The sequence below is a fragment of the Pseudorca crassidens genome, chromosome 11 (assembly GCF_039906515.1).
Source record: "Pseudorca crassidens isolate mPseCra1 chromosome 11, mPseCra1.hap1, whole genome shotgun sequence".
Taxonomy (NCBI): domain Eukaryota; kingdom Metazoa; phylum Chordata; class Mammalia; order Artiodactyla; family Delphinidae; genus Pseudorca; species Pseudorca crassidens.
In genome coordinates this window covers 39,938,042-39,957,488 of record NC_090306.1, presented here as the reverse complement: position 1 = coordinate 39,957,488, position 19,447 = coordinate 39,938,042, and positions in this window count along the sequence as shown.

The window sequence follows — 19,447 nt, the reverse complement described above, 5'->3', positions numbered from 1 at the left end:
CCAATTTGTTGGTGTACGTAATACTCTTATAATACTTTTTATTTCTGTAAAATTTATTGTAATATCCCTTCTTTCATTTACGATATTAGTTGAGTCCACAGTTCTGCAGTCTTCCTGCAGCTTTTATGTCCCAGTGTCCACCACTGCTTCCAGAGGCCTCCAACCTGACGCCCAAATTAAGCCACCATTCCCGCCTGTGCCCCAAGTAATATGAGGCAGAAACCAGAGCTCCAGGCATCCCCCAGACAAGCCAGAACATTGCAAGCAAGTTCCACTCTTTCCTTTCTGTCCCAAGGGAGGAACCAGGAATTGGTTACCTTTGTTCCAACCACACCTCAGTGCACTGGGGAGGAGGTGGGGCAAGAGTGAGCAGAAATGCCATGAAATTTCCTGCCCTTTGGAGTGCGACTTTTTCTTGGTTAAGCATTTGCTTGTTGCAACTTTTTAACTGATTTCTAGAATTCTTGCAAAGCTGCTTTGGTTTGTAAGTTGTTGTTTATTTGGTGTTTTTGTGGGAGATTGAGAGTATAGAGCTTACTATCCGGCCATCTTACTGATGTCACTCTCCTGTATAAATATTGAATATTTTGAAAAAATAAGTACTCATATCTTTTGTGGAAACATGTCGTAAATAAATTGAATAAATAAGGTTAAATTCACATCATTTAAGAGGGAAACAAATTATAGAATATTAATGTATTTGTGTTTCAGGTTGTTGAGTAGGAAAAACTAAGATTTTCTTGAGAGTCTAGTGTTCAGAGTAAGTGCAAAGGGGTGCCAAAAACAAACAAAAAAACAGTAAATGGCAGGGTTTAAATAGCTATAGACCTGGGGGGCCAGACGTTTAAAAAGGACCTCCAAATAATCTTCAGTTAAATAGAAAGTAATAAGACTATTTAGTGACGATGTTGTAACATCTGGAGATTACTTAATTGGTACTTAAGAGGTTTTTTTTTTGCAAAATAGGTTTTGCATCAGTTAGGAGTATGTTCATTTGCAAAAAAAAATATTAACCATCAGTGGTTTAATAAATTTGGTTACTTTTTCTAACATAGGAAGCCTGGAGGTAGAAAGATTCAGGCTTTGGTTCAACAGCTCAGTGATATCAGAATATGTGTTGACATTCTTCTAACTTTAAACTCATGGCTGCAAATAAGTTCCCACTGCCCCACATTCAAAGCAGGAAGAAGAGGAAAAGTTAGTGCCAGTTATCAGACTCTATCAGGAATGCACATATTTCTCAGGAACACCTGGGAGACTTCAGGTTACAGCTCATTGGCCACAACATGGTCATATGGCCTTCTTTGCTACAGAGGATACTGAGAAAGTGAGCTTTTACATTTTTCAGGCTGTGCTGTGAAAGACGGCAAGAGAGAAGTGGTGGGGGTGGGAATGACTGTTCGGTAAGCAGAACAAGCAGTGTTTCCCCAGGGGCACTTAATGAGTAAAATCCCACTTGGTCCTCTGGTAAAGAAGCAAGACGTTCTATGTCTTTATTTTATCACAGACTTCCTTAATCTCCAGAGTACTCTTATAGAGAGATGCATTCACAAAGTATTCCTCAGTGTCTATTTTAAGATAAGATTTTGTAATTTGGAACAAAAGCATATATTACTTTTTTCCTCTACTAACAATTTTAATAATATTATGACATTTTTATGGTCATAATATTATTCAACCAATATTTATTAGGCATCATCTATGTGATAGTAATTATGGTAGATACTGATAATTCAGAGATGAATAAGATAAGCTCCATAGCCTCAAGTAGTTCATAGTCCAGAAGTTAAAACACTTTGGTGTAGACAATTATATACATACAATTATAATTTATTTATAAAAAGAGCATTGATGATCATATATGATAATATTTATATCCAGCTCTGGTGATTACATATTCTTAGTCTGTGGACAATCTTTTTTTTTTTGCGGTACGCAGGCCTCTCACTGTTGTGGCCTCTCCCGTTGCGGAGCACAGGCTCCGGACGCGCAGGCTCAGCGGCCATGGCTCACGGGCCTAGCAGCTCCGCGACATGTGGGATCCTCCCGCACCGGGGCACGAACCCGTGTCCCCTGCATCGGCAGGTGGACTCTCAACCACTGTACCACCAGGGAAGCCCTGTGCACAATCTTTTTAGTTTGACAGTTCTGCTAAGAGATTCAGGGAGCTCGGTTTAGAGATAACTCAAATTTCTTTAAGCAAATGTCATTTTGTAATGACATTACTTTTCTTTAATCTTTGTATCGTCCCTGAAGTCACTGAAGTCTGTAGGTCTTTAATAAGCTTACCCAACTTGATGATAATACAAAGGTTTGAATTTAGGTACCAGTGCTATACTTGAAAACTAAGAATGTGATTGGTATTTAGCCTTCTATCTTAAAAGAATTGGTGAGTTACTATGCCTGGTTCACTTGATGTACCTGGGTTCTGAGTGAGAAAAAGAATACAAGTCAGAACTGCACCTGGCAGCCTGAGGCACTCCCTTTTAGGGCCACTGAGATCTGCTGCTCCCAAACAGACGGTATAGAATGGTTCCCCCTTCCCTTCTCTGCTTTCAGCAACTCACAACTGCCTGGAATCATGAGAAACTTTAATGCCTCTTCTTGGCGAGGAATCTTTTCCCCTTTGCCCCATTGGATTACATGAGATCAGGACATGGCATTAAAGCTTGCTGTCCTTTACCTATACTTTGTGACTCTGTGTCTCTGTAGAAAAGTCCTTCATTTAGAATAGAAGTCCATGAACACCAGCTCATGGGACAAATACTGTAGTTGTATACCCTGTGAGCTAAGAATAGTTTTGTATTTTTAAATAGCTGAAAAACTCAAAAGGAGGATTTTTTGGTGATATATGAAAATTATGTAAAATTCAAAATTCTGCGTCCACAAATAAACTCATATTGAAACACAGCCACGTTCATTTTTTTATACATTGTCTATGGCTGCTTTTGAGGTACAATGGCAGAGCCGAAGAGCTGCAACAGAGACTGTATCATTTGCAAAGTATAAAATGTTTCAGATTTGGCCCTTGATAGGAAAATTTTGCCAACCGCTGAGTTAGAAGAAATATTTCCACCTCTGCATATAGAGAAGAAATCCATAATCACACTAATATACTTCACTAAGCAAATTGGGATTGTATATCACCTGTCAGTCTACCAGGTGTAGGGCACTGGCACCATGGCACAGCACAGTAGTGATCAAACATTTTTAGCAGCAGAACTGTTTTTTTCTGGAATGGTCTCTAAGGTCCCTCAGGTGACCTCTAAGTTCTGTAGCTCTATGTTTGCCTGAATCTCAGCCTCTTATCGTCTATGTGTCTATGCTCCTAGTTAGGGCTCTGTGTCATTGCTAAGAGGAGCTCTCCATCACCCAGAAGGTTCATTGTTCCCATCTTAGTAAATCATCCTACAAACCAAAAACCTCCATATCAACTGTGATCACCTCTTTTCTCCTTTATCCACACATTCAATCCACCACCAGGTTCTATCAGCACCATCTCCTAAATGTCTTGCTCAAGTGTCCTTATCTTTCCCTTCGCACTGCTACCTCCTTACGCAAGGTTACTAGCACCTGGACTCCTGGAAAATCCTCCCAATGATATCATTATTCACTCCCTCCCACCAGACCTGGAGAAAATCTGGTGCAAGATTACCTGGTTTCATATGCTTCAGTGTTTTCCCATTGACTGCCCCTTCAGCCCCATCTCTTACCTCTCTCTGCCTAGAACCCAACCCCACTGTTCTCCGTGCAGCTCCTTTATTGAGTAGCACTCTGTTCTACTTCAGGGCCTCCATACCTGCTCTTCCTTGCCTTCTCATTCCCTTTGCCTAACTATTCCATTTTATCTTTTAGTTCTTGGTTTTCATTTATAAAGTGAAATACTGAGTACTTATTATGTTCCAGAAACTGTGTTAAGAACTCAGAGAATAGGTATGGAGAAGACACAAGTGTCCCACAGGCCTTATAATCTAATAGGGGATACAGACATGAAGCAAATTATTCTCAAATAATGAATTAATTGCTAGTGTGATAATGTTAGGGAGCTGAAATATAGGAAGATTCCAGAGAATAAAATGGGTATTGATCTAATCTTGGGGGCACAGAGAAACCTTTGTGGAGGTGATATTTAAGCTGAACCTCATAGGATGAGTAACAATTCCTGAGGTAAGAGAGATAAGAAAATTCCAAGCCAAGAGAAAAGCATGTACAACGGTCCTGAAGCTGAAAAGAATTGATAGAGGTCCAGTTCCAGAGCACGAAGAGTAAGAGAAAAAATGACTTATAATAAGTTGAAAATAAAGGGAGGGCCCAGATCATTCAGGGTCTTTTAGGCCCTGATAGGCATTTTGGCCATTGAGGAATTTAGGCTTAAATGTCCTTTCTCCAGAAACCTTCCTTCACTCTCCAATCTGGGTGAGGAACCCAACCCCATCCCCAGCTCTGACATCACACACATTGTTCCATAGTTTCTCTTCTTCTTTGCTGGTCCTATTGCCTTGTCTTGTTTTCCCTGCTAGTCCAAGAGCTCCATGAGTGTAAGAACCTTGTCTGTCTCCTTCATCACTGTTTCCTCTGTCCCTAACACAGTGCTTGGAATATAATAGGAGCTCAATATATACATGTTGAATGAATGACCCTCCTTCTTTTCTGTCACTGTGCCATATGGGCTCTCCTAGTGCTTCCCAGAAGTATGGAGGTTACCAGCTGTTCTGGTAGCGGCCCTATTTGTGGATCATTCTCCTTCATCATTGGGATTAGCCTCTCTCCTGCTCTCCTGATTTCCATACTCTTGTGTCTCCAGTCCATCCTCTTCACTACTACCCAAACTACTATCCTAGAGAAAAATTTGGACCACGTCCTTTTTAAATGCAAAATTTTTTATCCTCAAACACCTTCCATCACTCCTCAGTGCCCACAGAATAAACTCTAAACTCCTTTGCTGCTGTCTTAGACCCTCCACGAATGGGCCCTACGCATCTTTCCAGTCTTATCTCTTCCTCATTTCACGTATACTGAGCTCCAATCATAGCAGACTTCCCACAGATCCTCAGATATGCTCCACTCTGATTATTGTCCCAACCAGGAATGCCCTTCTTTCCCTTCTCCGTCAATATTTAGCTCATCCTTTGCCACCCATCTGAAGCCTAGCATTCTGTTCTTTTGGCTCTGTTTCTATAACCCAGTGGTTCTCAAAGTGTGGTCCTTGACCAGCAGGAAACTTGTTAGATATGGAAATTCTCAGGTCACACCACAGACTTACTGGAAAACTCTGGGGTTGGGGCAATCTGTGGTTAAACAAGCCTTCCAAGTGATTCTAATGTCCATTAACATTTGAGAGTCACTGTCCTAAACATATTGCTCTATTTCTAGTTTAGAATTTTATTTTTTTTTATTTCATAGATAAGAAAATTGAGACTCAGAAAAGTTTGGTACCTTTGCCTAAAATTGCTCAGCTAGGAACAGAATTTTAACCCAGGGAATCAGACTCCATTTAGTTTAGAATTTTAGACCACATTAAGTTCTGGTTAGTTGTTTACTTTTCAGCATCCCTTACTAGAATAAGCAGCCAGAAGACAAGGACCAGATCTTATCTATTTTATCTCCACCACAATGAAATAAAATGGCAATAAAGTACTACTGTGCTGGGTAGTTGTAGAGTCCTTCTATTCCTAATACAATTTAGGGTTTCCTCCTCTGCAAATAAATTTATTTGGAAAGGAAGAGAAATTATATTACATTTTATTATATTATATTAATTATCACACATTACATTACAGTATGCTATATTACATACATATCTCACTAGAGCAATTCATTCACCTGTAACATTCTTGATGATGAATCCTGGACTTGAATTTCAAGAACCTGATAAGAAGAAATTGTTCTAAGGGGAGACTGTCTTGCCTAATTAGGATTTAAGATTTTCAGCAGTGCTTCTCAGACTTTAATGTGAATATGAATCACCTGGGGATCTTTTAAACTATAATTTCCTGATTTAGTAGGTCTGTGGAGAGGCCTGAGAGTCTGCATTTCTCACAAGTTCCCAGGTGATGCTGCCGCTGCTGGTCTGAGTGGACCCCAGAGGAAATTTTACAAACTATCTTCTTGCAGACTGGCTTTGTAGCTTCTTCTGGCAAAGGGAGATTTAGTGTGTGGTACAACTTCTTTGTCGTATTTTTAATCAGTCATGGGTCAAAGGCCCCAGCCAATGGTTCTTAACCATAGCTGCACTTTTGACTCACCTGGAGGTGCTTTTAAAAAAACACCAGTGCGTAGGCTCTACTCTCTGAGAGCCAGATGTAATGAACCACTGCCCTAGGCAATGAAGTAAAACAGATGCATAAATTGCTGCTTTGTTCTACACAGCAGATCTATGACAAGTCTGCCCTTGAGAAGTTTTTCTAACTGATAAGATGGTACAATGCATATTAAGAAGGACTTAACATTAAAATTATTCAAAGGAAAAGTAAAAGCCAAACCTTGCTTTTGCTGTAAAATGTGATCCACCACCTACTTCTTAAGGTGAAAACCCAACCGTAGGCCTGTTAATATGTGCCCGTTTCTCTGCAAGCACCCCTAAGGAAATTGTTATTTGGAAGAATAGAATTATTGCTTACTTGCCTGGTTGACGAGGCAGGCCATCATTATTTGTGTAGCCTGGCACGTTTTCAGACATTCAGCTTTAGTGATTGGATTATTCTCCAATTCTTCATTCCCTCCCTTGTTACAGAATTACAGGACATCCACGCCCTTGCTTTGTGACTGTGCAGTGCCTCCCACAGGGGCAGGGAGAGCCTAATTCTTGTCTCATTGACGCCGGGCTGGACCAGTGGAATGTCACAACACAGACTTCAAATGTTCTTGAGTGGTTTTGTTTGGCTTCTTGTACTGCTGCCATTCCACAAGAAGATCACACCTAGGATAGCAGAGGTTCTGATTGACCCCCAAAAGTTCTGGGGTACAGCTCAGACATCTGCATTTATTAAATAGTACACACAGGGACATGCAAGGCCTAGCCACCTCTGTGTCCTTGGACATGTCATTGAAGCTCTCTGGGCCTCATTTTATTTATCTACGAAAGGAAGGGTTTAGATTAGGTGGTTTTTAAGGACTTTACCAGATATGAAATTCTGTGATACTATTTTACATCCATATAATAACATCTCTGAATGAAGAGAAAAAATGAGGTAAGTTTGGCCAAGTTATTCCTCACCACTTTCTTGGTAAGGCAATGTTTTTGTAAATGAAGAAACAGAGCCACAAAAGGGTTAACCAACGTGCCCAAAATCACACAAAAAACTTTATACTTGGTCTTTTGAATCTACAACTTTGAACTATATATAGATCTATTTTTCCAGAAGAGCAGCTCCAGAAAATGCCCATTATCTAGATTTTACTTTGGGCAGATATCAAAATTATTTTTACATTTTTCAGTGGATTATTAGATCTGGGGAAAATTTTCTGATTTACAATTAAACTATTTCTAAATACTAAGAGTCCTGACTTTAAAAAGTCTTTACATCTTCCCCTTAAAAGATAATCAAAAACCAATTCAATAAGCTGAGAAACTACTCCTTGGTTTTTTTCCATTTGTATTACATCTGCGTGTATGTATATGTCACAGAGAGGAAGAGGTTAACATAATTTCCCATCACTCTTTACTCAGAGTCATTATAACATAGGAATTATCTGAGACCTATAAGTCTTTGCCTAGGTGAAACCTGCTATCCTCAGTTTTCGGATAAAGAGATTGAAGCACAGAGGCGTTAACTGACTTTCCCAAGGTCACAGGGAAAATTACAATCAAGGCCGGGATTAGGATCTAAGTTTTCTGACCCAGATGCTTTATTCCATTAGGCTGTTCTTTCCCAGAGTCCGTTTAGATTCCCAACTCCTTTGCAGGACTTAGAGACTCTTAGGAAATGCATCCTTAATAATCACAGGAGCACAAGTGGCATTTCCAGGAACAGATGGTGGCTTTTGAACAGGAAGTTAGGAAGTTTAGAGCATTAAATTCACAGGAAAATAAACTAAGGTGTAAGGACAGCCTGGACTTTCACTAACAATCAAGCCAGGATTTTCAAAACAGTTCAATTTTTTCCCCTGGGCTGACCACTCCACTTCCACCAAGCATTTGCTTCTAACCTCGTGCTGTCCCTGGGACTAATATTCAATGGCATAAAGACTTTGTCTCTACTAGGTGTTTTTTTTTTTACTTAGTAAGAGCACATTTCTGCGTATTTTATAAAAACTCCATTGACAATCCTGCACAAATCATATTCAGATGTTTCCCCAACCCTAATTAGAATATTGTTTTATTACACTGCACATTTCCTAAATCTCACACTAATTAAATGTATATTTACTTCCTTATTACCAAAAAACAACTCTCTGTACTCAAGATTTGTGGTCATATGCTGCAGTGGTTGACGACTGTATCAGCATTTCAATTTCAAATGCGTTTCAGAGGTTTAGGGCTTATCTGGAAAATTAATTGCAGCTGAAAACCTGGCAAGCCTATTCTTCCACAGACCAGCCTGGGAGCCCCCTCCAGCTCCAGGCTTCTTTTCTTGGAACAGCTGCCAGAGGGAGCGGAGTGAGGAGTGGAGGAGAAGGGAGTGAAAGGGGGATGGATGGGGGAGCGTGGAATGCCATCCTTTTCTCAGAGCTTTCCCTCCAATCGCTGGAACCTGTCTGCAGGGGAAATGAACATTCTTCTCTGCCTAATGAACACAGTGAGTAGACGGAGGCCCGGCTTCCTAACACTCTGTTAGCAAGAAGGCCAGGTTTTGGCCTCTGCCCTTTTCCCCTTTGTTTATGATTATTATTATTTTTTAAAATAAATGTATTTATTTTTTTATTTTTGGCTGTGTTGGGTCTACATTGCTGCACATGGGCTTTGTCTAGTTGTGGCGAGTGGGGGCTACTCTTCGTTGTGGTGCTCAGGCTTCTCACTGCGGTGGCTTCTCTTGTTGCAGAGCACGGTCTCTAGGCGTGCGGGCTTCAGTATCTGTGGCATACGGGCTCAGTCATTGTGGCTTACGGGCTCTAGAGAGCAGGCTCAGTAGTTGTGGTGCACAGGCTTAGTTGCTCCGTGGCATGTGGGATATTACCAGACCAGGGCTCAAACCTGTGTCCCCTGCATTGGCAGGTGGATTCTTAACCACTGAGCCACCAGGGAAGTGCCTATTTATTCTTTTTTAAGCAAAGATTTCAGGGTTTTTTTGGTTTGCTTTTTTTGTTGTTGTTTTTGGTTTGTTTTTCATTAAGCTCAGCTGCGGGTATTCAGAATATGGCTGTATTTGTTGGCTTAGAAGCACACAGGTGACCCTTGAAGGCAATTAGACTTTTTCCTGCCAGCTTGTCCTTCAAAGGGAATGCAGGGAACAATAACACAGTTACTCTGGCTAGTGGCCTTGCAACCCAAATATTCGACGTTTCTGCTTTATGAGTTTTTGTTTGTTTGGTTTTTGGTTTTTGGCTGTGTCACGTGGCTTGTGGGATCTTAGTTCCCTGACCAGGGATCGAACCTGGGCCCCCAGCAGTGGAAGCGCAGAGTCCTAACCACTGGACCGCCAGGGAATTCCCTGCTTCGTGAGTTTAATTGTACTCTGTCTATGAGTATAAAAGAGCAGTTAAAAAAACAAAACAAAACCCAGGACAGTTTACCTATTTTTGTTTTCTTACTAGTTGACCACGAAGGTCCTGGTAGTAGACTAGGAACTCTCTTAGCTTATCACAAACATTGAAAAGCAAAGAATTCCTGTTTAATTCAGGGGCCATTCAGTTGCAAGAAGCAGAAACCGATGAATACCAGTAAGCAAACGGAATCTGAGACCTGGAAGGACAGCTGAGCCTAATGAGAGTTTGGAACTGGAAGCTAGAGGGCCTTCAGGAAACAAGATTCCTGTTCTTTTCATCTCTCTCTCATGCCCATGCTTTGCTTCTCTTTCTTTCCAAGGTGTATTTCATTTCCCTCTTCTAGGATATCTGTTTGCCCTCTGCTTCTTCCTGTGTCTGGTTCTCTTGGTTTGCTCATCCATCCACGCCATCCCCAAACTCCCAGCCTTGAGGGTCTCCACTTCCACTGGAGTGACTCTCCACTTGCAGTGACTACCACTAATTACTACAGTTTTGCTATCTCAGTTTAAATTATTAAGAGAGAGGCCCTAATTTGTTCAGTCCATGCCAAATCAGTTTTGATGGGTGTGGTGGCACCATGACCACTAAATACATTGCTGACTTTTGCAGAATAGCATTGCTAAACAAGAGCGCACTGGCTGGGCATCTAGGCATCCATCCCAATTGTGATATAGTAGGATCCACTGTTTCTCTCTCTCTCCCTCCCTCCCTCCCTCCCTCCCTCACACACACACACACACACACACACACACACAGGAAATGGCTTAATGACAATTGTTATCACGTGTGAAATATGACTAATACAAAATACTTGAATTCGATGGTTTTCACATGTTAGAGGGCATACATACACTTGGAGGGCCTATTAAAGATGCAGATGCCAGGGCTCCCTTTAGAGATCCTGACTGAGTGAGGTGGCAAACAACTATCAGTACTTTTTCATAAGCCCTTCAGGTGAATCCGCTGAAAGCGGTCCACATACCTCATTTTGAGGAACACTGATTTCTCAGGTGATTCTTAACATGTGTTCAGGTGTAACAGTGATAGTGGTGGAGGATTTCTTTGACAGTTATGGTAGGGCACAAGGAATTCTGGCCCCCTCATAATGACTGTAACAGGTTAGGTAGCGAGAATGAATTGCACTGTACATCTAAGCTTCCACGGGGACTTAGGGATGTGGGTATATAAACAGTTCAGGGTCCTAGTCAAAGAAACCCCAAGTGCTTTCATTTTACTAGATGTTGTTCCTGCCTGTAAAATAAAAGATACGTTAATTATGAAATTACATGGTCGTATTAACAATGCCATTCTAGTCAATGCTACAGTGAAACATACCAGAGTTGATTTTGTTAGTTTGCCTGGGAGGATTGATACTAAACTGTCAGGAGTGACATGAGAGAAGTGGCAGTGCCATTATTCCAACCCCACAGGAGCATCATCAGAAAGGATAATTTAATATGTCTTATCCTTGTTTCTAGGGTTTCATACCTTCCTGAAAATGCTAATTTTGAAGAGCACAGATTTATAGTTTTTCATTCCCAAAGTTAAAAACACACTTCACATTTGCAGGCTCGCTGCTTCATGTGTGGTTTCAGGTTTGCTGTTGGGCTAAATATCTACCTTAAAACACCCAGGGTTCAGCGTGCTTTATTGGATGGAAAAAATAAAGTGGTGCAGAAAGAGCAAATTAAAAAGAAATTAAGATATGAGCTGTATACAGCCAAGTACATCATCTTCTTCCACATGAAGCACAGAGGGTGGTTTTTCCAGGCATACACAGGCGCGTGGCACCTGTGTTCATTTAAATGATGACACATTCAACAAAATTTGAATGTGTGATGTGCAATCATTTGAATCGCTCATTATACATTAAAATAAACTGACACAAACAGAACTCGTTCTCTGCTGCTTTTGAGAAACTAAGTACATTAAACGAAAGAACGAAATGACGATGATGCTAGGCTGAAAATGTGACATACAATAGAGTCAGGAAATTCAACATTCTTTGACCGGGATCAAATCACTTTCAGTGCTGGTGTGCAGTGAGAAAAGCAGTAGAAGGAGGGAGAATGTCTCCCCGCTCCCTGGGACCACCATGCCTGGCTCCCAGACCACTTACTCCTCACTGGGCTTTGGGCACTAGCCCAGAGGACCACATAGTACCAAGGGAAGCAGTAGGGAAAAACAGTAAGAAAAAAAGGGCAAGTGGAAAGGATATCGTCTTCAGGGGAAGTACAGGTGTTTTTCCCAGCTCTCCCGTTATAATTGTCTATGGTTGCTGTGTCTTCTTTTTTTTATGGTTAATGATTTCTACAACCTACTTGAATGGGGCTTCTGACCACATCAATCCACTGAAACTGTTTCAAGATTTATAAACTTACCAAATCCAAATGTCCCTTGTTTCTTCCCTTTCTTTTTTTATTTTTATTTTTTGCGATACGCAGGCCTCTCACTGTTGTGGCCTCTCCCGTTGAGGAGCACGGGCTCAGGATGCGCAGGCTCAGTGGCCATGGCTCACGGGCCCAGCCGCTCCGCGGCATGTGGGATCTTCCCGGACCGGGGCACAAACCCGTGTACCCTGCATCTGCAGGCGGACTCTTAACCACTGCGCCACCAGGGAAGCCCGTTTCTTACCTTTCTTGACCTGTCAGCATGTGAAATGGATGACCCCTGCCTCCTACCTGAAACATCTTCTCTTGCCTTCCACACTAAACACGATTCTAGTTTTCCTCATGATAGTTCCAAATCTCCTCCTTCCATAGTCAGTGTTTAAATGACTGACAAGTGCCAGAGTGTGGTTTGTGATGGTCTTCTTTTCTCTTTCTAGGAGGTCATATCTGGTCTTCCACAGGCATGTAGATGAATCCAGACTTACACATCTAAGTTGAAAGGCATCCCCAAACCACACATTTATATATCCAATGCTTACTTGATATCCTGTCTCAGAAGTCTAATTAAGATCTGAAACTTAACACCTGGGGAAAACAGAACTCTTAATTTTATACTGACCTCTCTAAACAATATCTTCTTCACCTACCTAGTTGCTCCAGCAAAAAATGTAAGAGTTTTTTGCAACTCCTGTTTCTCCCTCTTTTCATCCCACATCTAATTCATTAGCAAGTCCATTCAAGACTACCACCAAAATGTTTCCCAAAACCACCAGCCTCCATTATCCTTCACTCTGATGACTATGGAAGCTGTCTAACAGGTTTCTCTCCTTCTAGCAGTAGCCAGAATGTTCTTTCTCCCCAATTTTCTGTATCTTTTCTGATATCGTCCTTGTCAATCCACCATCATACTTTTTCCTGGCTGGTGTATTTTGCCTTTTAACTGATCTCCAAACTCTGCAACCAAATTCTGTATTTTTGTATCCCTCTAAAAATACAAATAAGCTTTGACATTTCCTATAGTAGTTTCCTATTACATTTAGAATAAAATTTGAGCTTATCGAAGCATACAAAGGCTTGAAAGATCTGTTTCTGAATTCAATGACTACATTTTCTACAATTCTTAATTTCACAGAATGTTCTTTGAAAAACTTAAATCAGATTTTGTCATTCCCCAGATTAAGAACCTTCAAAGTCTAGTAATCCTTGCCACATTGTACAATGTTATGTCTGTTAAGAATATTTTTGGCTCCAAGTAGTGGAAAAACTGATTAATGCTGCCTTAAAAAAGGATTAATTTTTCTCACATAACAAGAAAACCTGAGTAGGCAGTTGTTGCTATTGGTGCAGCTGTTTAATGATTCCATGAAGTACTCAGACTCTCTTTTTTTTTCTCTGCCATCCTTAGTATGTTAGCATTTGACCTTATGCCTACTGCCTCATGAACCCTAGATGGCTCTTATAGCTTCAGACATCACATGTATCACATCCATGTTCAAGGTAAGAAAAAGGTTAGGAGAGGTAGGAGCAGTACCAGCAAACTCATTCCTGTTCCAGGGCCTTTGCGCTTATTATTTATTCCAGCTGGAATGAGTTTTGCCCAGATTTTCATACAGTTTGCACCTTATAACTATTCAGGTTGCAACACAAATGTCATTTCAGAGAGATGAGTTATTAATCCAGAGTAGCACCTCCTGATATTTCACCATAACTATCTGTTTGTTTTCATATTGAAATCTGCATCAGTTTGCTAGAGCTGCGGTAACAAAGTATCACCGACTGGGTGGTTCAGGCTGCTAATGTCTTAGTTCAGGCTGCTACAACCAAAAATGCCATAGACTTGGTACTTTACATACAGAAATTTGTTTCTCATAGTTTTGGAGTCTGGGAAGTCCAAATCAATGTGCCTGCTGATTTGATTCCTGGTGAGAACCCTCTTCCTGTTTGTTTGTTTTTTTTAATTTCATTTTATTTTTTTCTACAGCAGGTTCTTATTAGTTATCTATTTTATACATATTAGTGTATGTATGTCAATCCCAATCTCCCAATTCATACCACCACCACCCCCCGCCTTCCCCCCCTTGGTGTCCATACATTTGTTCTCTACATCTGTGTCTCTATTTCTGTGTTGTAAACTGGTTCATCAGTACCATTCTTCTAGATTCCACATATATGCCGTAATATACGATATTTGTTTTTCTCTTTCTGACTTACTTCACTCTGTATGACAGTCTCTAGGTCCATCCACATCTCTACAAATGACCCAATTTCATTCCTTTCTATGGCTGAGTAATATTCCATTGTATATGTGTACCACATCTTCTTTATCCATTCGTCTGTCGATGGGCATTTAGGTTGCTTCCATGACCTGGCTATTGTAAATAGTGCTGCAGTGAATATTGAGGTGCATGTGTCTTTATGAATTATGGTTTTTTCTGGGTATATGCCCAGTAGTGGGATGGCTGGTAGTTCGATTTTTAGTTTCTTAAGGAACCTTGTACTGTTCTCCATAGAGGCTGTATCAATTTACATTCTCACCAACAGTGCAAGAGGGTTCCCTTTTATCCACACCTTCTCCAGCATCTGTTGTGTAGATTTTCTGATGATGCCCATTCTAACTGTTGTGAGATGATAACTCATTGTAGTTTTGATTTGCATTTCTCTAATGATTAGTGATGTTGAACATCCTTTCATGTGTTTGTTGGCCATCTGTATGTCTTCTTTGGAGAAATGTCCTTTTAGGTCTTCTGCCCATTTTTTGATTAGGTTGTTTGTTTTTTTAATATTGAGCTGCATGAGCTGTTTATATATTTTGGAGATTAACCCTTTGTCCATTTATTGTTTTGCAAGTATTTTCTCCCATTCTGAGGGTTGTCTTTTTATCTTGTTTATACTTTCCTTTGCTGGGAAAAAGCTTTTAAGTTTCATTAGGTCCCATTTGTTTATTTTTGTTTTTATTTCCGTTACCTCTAGGAGGAGGGTCAAAGAAGATCTTGCTGTGATTTATGTCAAAGAGTGTTCCTCTTATGTTTTCCTCTAAGAGTTTTATAGGGCCCAGGCTTACATCTAGGTCTTTAAACCATTTTGAGTTTACTTTTGTTTATGGTATTAGGGAGTGTTCTAATTTCATTCTTATACATGTAGGTGTCCAGTTTTCCCAACACCACTTATTGAAGAGACTGTCTTTTCTCCATTGTATATCCTTGCCTACTTTGTCATAGATTAGTTGACCATACGTGTGTGGGTTTATCTCTGGGCTTTCTATCCTGTTCCATTGATCTATATTTCTGTTTTTGTGCTAGTAACATGTTGTTTTGATTACTGTAGTGTTGTAGTATACTCTGAAGTCAGGGCATCTGATTCCTCCAGCTCCGTTTTTTCCCCTCAAGATTGCTTTAGCTATCTGGGGTCTTTTGTGTCTCCATACAAATTTTAAGATTTTTTTGTTCTAGTTCTGTAAAAAATGCCATTAGTAATTTGATAGGGATTGCATTGAATCTGTAGATTGCTTTGGGTAGTATAGTCATTTTCACAATATTGATTCTTCCAGTCGAAAAACATGGTATATCTCTCCATCTGTTTGTGTCATCTTTGAACTCTTTAATCAATGTCATAGTTTTCTGAGTACAGGTCTTTCACTTCCTTAGGTAGGTTTATTCCTAGGTATTTTATTCTTTTTGTTACAATGGTGAATGGGATTGTTTCCTTAATTTCTCTTTCTGACCTTTCGTTGTTAGTGTGTAGGAATGCAAGAGATTTCTGTGCATTAATTTTGTATCCTGCAACGTTACCAAATTCATTGATTAGCTCTAGTAGTTTTCTGGTGGCATCTTTAAGATCATCTATGTATAGTATCATGTCATCTTCAAACAGTGACTGTTTTACTTCTTTTCCAATTTTTATTTCTTTTTCTTCTCTGATTGCCATGGCTAGGACTTCCAAAAGTGTGTGGAATAATAGTGGCAAGAGTGGACATCCTTGTCTTGTTCCTGATCTTAGAGGAAGTGCTTTCACCTTTTCACCATTGAGATGATGTTTGCTGTGGGTTTTCATATATGGCCTTTATTATGTTGTGGTAGGTTCCCTCTGTGCCCACCATCTGGAGAGTTTTTATCATAAATGGGTGTTGAATTTTGTCAAAAGCTTTTTCTACATCTATTGAGATTATCATATTGTTTTTGTTCTTCAGTTTGTTAATATGGTGTATCACATTGGTTGATTTGCCTATATTGAAGAATCCTTGCATCTCTGGGATAAATCCCACTTGATCATGGTATATTATCCTTTTAATGTGTTGTTGGATTCAGTTTGCTAGTATTTTGTTGAGGATTTTGCATCTATTTCATCAGTCATATTGGTCTATAATTTTCTTTTTTTGTAGTATCTTTGTCTGGTTTTGGTATCAGGGTGATGGTGGCCTCATACAATGAGTTTGGGAGTGTTCTTTCCTCTGCTATATTTTTGAAGAGTTTGAGAAGGATAGGTGTTAGTTCTTCTCTAAATGTTTGATAGAATTTACCTGTGAAGCCATCTGATCCTGGACTTTTGTTTGTTGGAAGATTTTTAATCACAGTTCCAATGACATTACTTGTGGTTGATCTGTTCATATTTTCATTTCTTCCTGGTTCAGTCTTGGAAGGTTATACCTTTCTACGAATTTGTCTGTTTCTTCCAGGTTTTCCATTTTATTGGCATAGGGTTGTTTGTAGTAGTCTGTTAAGATGCTTTTTATTTCTGTGGTGTCCATTGTAACTTCTTTTTCATTTCTAATTTTATTGATTTGAGTCCTCTGCCTCTTCTTCTTGGTGGGTCTGGCTAAAGGTTTATCAATTTTGTTTATCTTCTCAAAGAACCAGCTTTTAATTTATTGATTTTTCCTATTGTTTTCTTTGTTTCTATTTCATTTATTTCTGCTCTGATCTTTATGATTTCTTTCCTTCTACTAACTTTGGGTTTTGTTTGTTCTTCTTTCTCTAGTTTTTTTAGGTGCAAGTTTAGCTTGTTTATTTGAGATTTTTCTTGTTTCTTGAGGTAGCATTGTATTGCTATCAACTTCCCTCTTAGAACTGCTTTGGCTGAATCCTGTAGGTTTTGGATCATTGTGTTTTCATTGTCATTTGTCTCCAGGTATTTTTTGATGTCCTATTTGATTTCTTCAGCGATCTCTTGGTTATTTAGTAATGTATTGTTTCGCATCCATGTGTTTGTGTTTTTTATGTTTTTTCCTGTAATTGATTTCTAATCTCATAGCATTGTGTTTGGAAAAGATGCTTGATATGATTTCAGTTTTCTTAAATTTACTGAGGCTTGATTTGGGACCCAAGATGTGATCTATCCTGGAGAATGTTCCATGTGCACTCGAGGAGAAAGTGTAATCTGCTGTTTTCAGATGGAATGTCTTATAAATAGCAATTAAATCTATTTGGTCTATTGTGTCATTTAAAGTTGTGTTTCCTTATTTATTTTCTGTCTGGATGATCTTTCCATTGTCTAAGTGAGTTGTTACAGTACCCCACCATTATTGTGTTAGTGTTGATTTCCTCTTTTATAGCTGTTAGCATTTGCCTTATGTATTGAGGTACTCCTCTGTTGGGTGCATATATATTTATAACTGTTATATCTTCTTCTTGGATTGATCCCTTGATCATTATGTAATGTCCTTCCTTGTCTCTTGTAACATTCTTTATTTTAAAGTCTATTTTATGTGATATGAATATTGCTATTCCAGCTTTCTTTTGATTTCCATTTGCATGGAATATCTTTTTCCATCCTCTCATTTTCTGTATGTGTCCCTAGTTCTGAAGTGGGTCTCTTATAGACAGCATATATATGGGTATTGTTTTTGTATCCATTCAGCAAGCCTGTGTCTTTTGGTTGGAGCATTTAATCCATTCACATTCGAGGTAATCATTGATATTATGTTCTTATTACCCTTTTCTTAATTTTTGGGGTTTGTTTTTGTAGGTCCTTTTCTTATCTTGTGTTTCCCACTTAGAACAGTTCCTTTAGCATTTGTTTTAGAGCTGGTTTGATGGTGCTGAATTCTCTTAGCGTTTGCTTGTCTGTAAAGCTCTTGATTTCTCCACAAATCTGAATGAGATCCTTGCCGGGTAGAGAAATCTTGGTTGTAGGTTCTTCCCTTTCATCACTTTAAGTATATCATGCCACTCCCTTCTGGCTTGTAGAGTTTCTGCTGAGAAGTCAGCTGTTAACTTTATGGGAGTTCCCTTGCATGTCATTTGTCATTTTTCCCTTGTTGCTTTTAATAATTTTTCTGTGTCTTTAAATTTTGTAGTTTGATTACGGTGTATCTCGGCATGTTTCTCCTTGGGTTTATCCTGCCTGGGACTCTCTGAGCTTCCTGGACTTGAGTGGCTATTTCCTTTCCCATGTTAGGGAAATTTTTGACTATAATCTCTTCAAATATTTTCTCGGGTCCTTTCTCTCTCTCTCTTTCCTTTTGGGACCCCTATAATGCGAATGTTGGTGCATTTAATATTGTCCCAGAGGTCTCTTAGGCTGTCTTCATTTCTTTTCATTCTTTATTCTGTTCCATGGCAGTGAATTCCACCATTCTGTCTTCCAGGTCACTTATCTGTTCTTCTGCCTCAGTTATTGTACTAGTAATTCCTTCTAGTGTATTTTTCGTTTCAGTTATTGTATTGCTCATCTCTGTTTGTTCTTTAATTCGTCTAGGTTTTTGTTCTTTAATTCTTCTAGGTCTTTGTTAAACATTTCTTGTATCTTCCCAATCTTTGCCTCCATTCTTTTTCCGAGGTCCTGGATCATCTTCACTATCGTTATTCTGAATCCTTTTTCTGGAAGGTTGCCTATCTCCACTTCATTTAGTTGTTTTTCTGGGGTTTTATCTTGTTCCCTCATCTGTTACATAGTCCTAGTCCTCTGCCTTTTCATCTTGTGTATCTTTCTGTGAATATGGTTTTTGTTCCACAGGCTGCAGGATTGTAGTTTTTCTTGCTTCTGTTGTCTGTCCTCTCGTGGATGAGGATATCTAAGAGGCTTGTGCAAGATTCCTGATGAGACGGACTGGCGGTGGGTAGAGCTGACTGTTGCTCTGGTGGGCAGAGCTCAGGAAAACTTTAATCCACTTATCTTCTGATGGGTGGGGCTGAGTTCCCTCCCTGTTGGTTGTTTGGCCTAAGGCGACACAGCACTGGAGGCTACAGGCTCTTTGGTGGGGCTAATGGTGGACGCCAGGAGGGCCCATGCCAAGGAGTACCTCCCAGAACTTCTGCTGCCAGTGTCCCTGTCCCTGCAGTGAGCCATAGCCTCCCCCCACCTCTGCAAGAGACCCTCCAACACTAGCAGGTAGGTCTGGTTCAGTCTCCTATGGGGTCACTGCTCCTTCACGCTGAGTCCTGATGGGCACACTACTTCGTGTGTTCCCTCCAAGA